Genomic DNA, 5,162 nt, shown 5'->3' with positions numbered 1-5,162 from the left:
AGAGCTGAAAGGACCCTAAAAGAACATCTCATCCAACTCTTTTATTTCACAGATAATGAAGCTAAGACTCAGAGAGGGAGATGGCTTCCCCACCGTCACACAGCAAGCTGAGTCGTGGAGCCACACGTTGAACCCAGAACTGCCGGCTCCAGGCTCCCCTCTGCCACCCTTTCAGTCTGCTTTTGTCATAGGGTGGAGAGCCCTAACTAGGGCTGGACTGGAGTGTCTGCCTATGAGCTGTGTCTTGTAAGGATACCAAAAGTTTCTCTCTCCAGTTACCACTGCCTGGTATAAGACGCTGGGTATAAGATGCTGTATTAGAAACCCCTTCTTTTGGACTCTGTGGGAGAGGGAGAGGGTGGGATGATTTGGGAGAATGGCATTGAAACATGTATAATATCATATATGAAACGAGTCGTCAGTCCAGGTTTGATGCACGATACTGGATGCTTGGGGCTGGTGCACTGGGAGGACCCAGAGGGATGGTATGGGGAAGGAGGAGGGAGGAGGGTTCAGGATGGGGAACACGTGTATACCTGTGGCGGATTCATGTTGATATATGGCAAAACCAATACAATATTGTAAAGTTAAAAAAAAAAAACAAAAACCCTTCACAGCCTAGTTCCAAAAGTATCACGGGATGCTTTGGGTTGAAAGTAACAGAAACCCTCACCTCAAGTACCCTCAGCCAGGAAGATTAATGATATCATTCCACCAGATGCCCCAGAGTAGAGCGACTTGCCAAAGCTGATAAGTTCTGTGGTTCCACTGTGCTTCTTCTAGATTCTGTGCCTCTTTCCAACCCACCCTCTTCAGCATGTCGGAATAGCTCCCCCTCCTGGTTGTAAAATGACTGCCAGAGTTCAAGGGGTCATTTCTAGATATGTTAACATCGCATCCTAGAGGATAAGTCATTTCCTCTTGGATGTCTTTTTTTTGTTACTGCGGATGCTTTTCCCCAAAGTCCCCCGGCAAAACTCTCTTCTCTCATTGGTCGGGGTTAAGTCGCATCCCCCCTTTCTGAACCAATGACTGGCCAGGGCAATGGGATTACCATCACTGATTTGCAATAGTTGAAATTTACCCTACAGTCCTTGTAGCGAGGGGTAGACACCCAAACTAGCTCAGAACTCTGCCAGCAAAGAAAAAAAAAAAAAGAATAGCAGTGGGCAAGCATTTAAAAGTATCTGCCACATTTTCTCATCACCACCTAAGAACTGTAGTGAACACAGCATGAACTCTGCAGCAAGAATGGCTGAATTCAAACCCCGCCTCTGCTGCCTGCCAGCTGTGTGACCTCAGGCAAGTTGATCTGCCTCTCTGTGCCTCAGATTTCTTAGGGAATATGATAGCATCCACTTCACAGGGCTACTATGAAGTCTGTGTAAGTAAATGCATGTAAAATAGGCAAATATATGTAATACGCAAGAGACTGGACCACCACAAATGTTATATAGAGGTGTCTGTTGTTAGTTTCTTCCTAAATCTCTCCCCCACGCTCACAACCCATACGCCTACCATTGCTGTCACGAGAGTCTCATCATTATTCCAGAACTGACCTACATTTTTCAAAATTTGGGGCTTCACATATGCCAGCTCTTCCACTTATAAAGATAAACTTCCCACCATCTTTCCTGTTGACATTTAAGAGTCAGCTCAACGCCACCTCCACCATAAACCTTTCCTGGTTGGCATTCATCTCTTTTCCTGCCCCACCTTCAGACTCTCTAAACTCCGGTGCTTCCACCCAGACTCCTGTAGATCTGCCTTGCTTTGTGGTCCAGATGGATGTGTCAGTCTTCACCCTTCCCTAGACATGGCCCCTTTACGGGCAGGAACCTACTCTTGACCTAGTCTTTGGCCTCTCCTTAGGAAACAACTCAGTGCTCTGCATATAACGTATTTTCAATAAATGTTTATTGAGTCATATAGAATAGAATCAAAATATAGTCTCCGCCTTCAGGGAGTTTCCGGCAGGGTTGGGGAACAGGACAGACACACGTACAGATGAGTATATGAGCATTAGCACATCAGTGCGCCCCACGGACCTGGTGCTCCACCATACCAAGCTCTGCCATTCCCTCAAGGAGTCGGGTTCCCTCACTCCCCCTTGCCTTTGCACACACTGTTTCCCTGCCTGGAAGTTCCTTCCTTGCACCTAGAATCCTTTTGCATCTGACAAAGTCCTCTTCACCCTTCAAGTCTGTGTGCTCCCACATCGCCTCCTCTGTGAAGTGCCACCCGCTTTGAGACTTCTCTACTGTAGCACTTGGCACATGCATCGCACCTACCTGCCTCTCCAGCCTGGGAGCTCCTGGAGAGCCGGGACGGTACCTTCCCATCTCTGCATCCAGAGCCCAGTACAGGGCTTGACCAGCAGCAGACACTCAATGCATCTTTGCCTAGTGGGTCCCAGGCAGCCCATGGACACTACAGTGGGATTTACATTAGCTGTCTTTGTCCCTGTCTCAGAGCTGCAGCCCTGGGGCTTTGGTAACAACTTAACAAGAGGCTGGGTTCTCAAGAGGGGCAGACGGTCTGGGAAGCTGAGCTGAAGAAGCCAGCATCCTGGCCAAGGAGATAACATACAATTAGCACAGTCCCTGAGAGCAGCGTGACAACACCTGCCCGAGCTTGCCTTCAGGGAGAGAAGCTTCACTGTGGAGGGCTTCGTGGAGCAGGGATTACATGTTTCCCTGCATCAAGCGGCTGGGCTGGGATAACAGCAAATGGTCTTCTTCTAAGGGGCATCCACTACTGGGCGCAGCCGGGCATCCGTTTCACCTCCCTCTGGATTCTGGGTGTTTGTTTCAATGAATAATGTGTGTGTGTGTGTGTGTGCACTAAGTCGCCTCAGTTGTGTCTGAATCTTTGTGACCCTATGGATATTATAGCCCATCAGACTCCTCTGTCCATGGGATTCTCCCAGCAAAAATACTGGAGTGGCTTGCCATGCTCTCTTCCAGGGGATCTTCCCAACCCAAGAATCAAACCTGCGTCTCTTACATCTCCTGCATTGGCAGGCAGGTTCTTAACCACTAGCACCATCTGGGAAGCCCAGAATAATGTCTGCGTCCTAGTAATTGTTGCTGTTGGCTTTTTGTGGTAATGCCTTGCTTTACAGTTTCCTGAGTCCCCTCTCATTTCTTACCTCAGCCAAGACTCATATCAACTCTGCAGCAACTATGTTGCCCATATTCCAGATGAGAAAACTGAGTCTCGGTGGGCAGTCAAAAAGCTTTGCTCAACGGCACACTGCTGGCGAGCGCAGGGACTTTGGATCCAAGCCTAGAGCTTGCATGAGCTGCTTTGGCTGGAAGGAGATTTGACAACTGAAGTTTTCTTTGTGTTTGAGCAAGACATTGTCTTACATGCCCCACCCCCATCGTCTCGGGGGCCACCAGGTCCCTACTCATTTGTCTATTAGTGTCTGTTGAAGTGTGAGGGGGAAGAATGGGGATGTAGGATTACAGGAATGTTGTGGGGGAGGTTGTGGTGTGTGTATGTGTGTGCATTTGTATATGTGTGCGTGTGCCTACCGGGCTCAGAGGTGAACTTCTGGCATCCCTCATGTCTTAGGCACATTCAGTGGGGATGATGGTCCCTTCTGACTGCCTTTAGCGTCGTACATGCTTCAAGGGCATGATCAGTGGCCTTGGTGTTTTGCAGCCCCTCCCATTCACACGTCAATTCGTGCTAGAAGGGAGCAGGAGGAACCGAAGCCGCAGCTCTGCTGTAACCTCTCATCATCTTCTCACTCAAGTCACCTCCAGGAGAAGTGGAGCTTCTGCTCTCACCACCCTGGGACCACAGCGTCAGCAGACCCTCCCCCAACAACGCCTTTGTCTTCCAGTCCTTTCCCTTGTTCTGAGGGGAGGCGTTGACGTGCAGGAGTCCTCAGGGGCCCCGTCCAGCTTCTAAGCTGACCTGGCTGGCAACAATGTGATTTCTGGGTGGCCGTGTTGGATCCGTGACTCCCGCCACCTGGAACAAGTCAGCTGCTACGCTTTCATCTGTAAAAATCAGAGTCATAATGTGTCATGAGAGGATGAAACATGGAGATGCTTCCCAGACTGGAGAAGGCACTGGGCACCAGTGTTAACCGGGCAGCCCTTAGCGGTTGCTAGCGCCTCCCAGAGGCCAGAGGCCCCACTGCAGCGCCTCTGCCTCTAGCCTGCCTTCCTCCGGCTCTGACTTCCCTCAGTCCCAGCAGGGTCTCCTTCCTTTTGCCCCCATCCATCTATCAGTGAGGCAGAAGACAGGGTAAAACAGGGGCTCCCGATTCCACCTGGCACAGGTGTAACAGTCCTGATTTCCAGGTCCCCTGGAGAGGGGTGACTTTTCAGAATTCCCTTTGAGGCAGCCATGTGAATTGAGTTCACGAGGTGTTGCCAGGATGTGTGTTCTAGACCCTCCCTACTCAAAATCTCGCTCCGGGACCGGGAGATTTCACATCACACGGGGGTTGTTAGCATTGCAGGGTCTCAGCGGCTGCTCCAGAGTGACTATGTCAGTCTGCACTTGAACAAACCCCCAGGCGATTCGTGCGCTCGGCATGGAAAGGGCTGGACTGGGAGAAGGAGAGCAGCAGGAGGGGAAGGTGGGGAGAGGATGATGAAAGCAACAAGGAACATTAGCCCAGCCCGGGGAGGATGCCTGTCAGCTGAGAGGGTGCAGGAGTGGGTTGAGTGACCGAGAGAGGCAGGAGAGAGTCGTAGGGGACGTTCTGCAGTAAAGACAGGGCACTTGGCAGGGCACTGAGGAGGAGCTGGAGGTCATGGTCCCAGGGGCCTCCAGCCCAGAGTCTCCATGTGGGACAGGTCAGCTACGTTGGTTGTCTGGTGCCCCGGCAGTCTGTGGCTATGGGCCTTGGTATCAGGGAACCACTGGCCTCAGTGGTTCCTCCTCTTTGATTTTTTGGTAGAGTTTGAGAAGAATCAGTGTTCATTCTTCTTTAAATGTTTGGTAGTATTTACCAAAGATGCTGGGAAAGACTGAAGGCAAGAGGAGAAGAAGGGGCCAGAGGATGAGATGGTTGAATAGCATCACTGACTCAATTGACATGAACTTGGGCAAACTCTGGGAGATAGTGAGGGACAGGGAGGCCTGGTGTTCTGCAGTCTGAGGGGTCACAAAGAGTCGGACATGATTTAGTGACTGAA

This window comes from Bos mutus, chromosome 23, assembly GCF_027580195.1.
Source record: "Bos mutus isolate GX-2022 chromosome 23, NWIPB_WYAK_1.1, whole genome shotgun sequence".
Lineage (NCBI taxonomy): Eukaryota > Metazoa > Chordata > Mammalia > Artiodactyla > Bovidae > Bos > Bos mutus.
The sequence above is the reverse complement of the archived record's forward strand: the minus strand, read 5'-3'. Positions refer to the sequence as shown.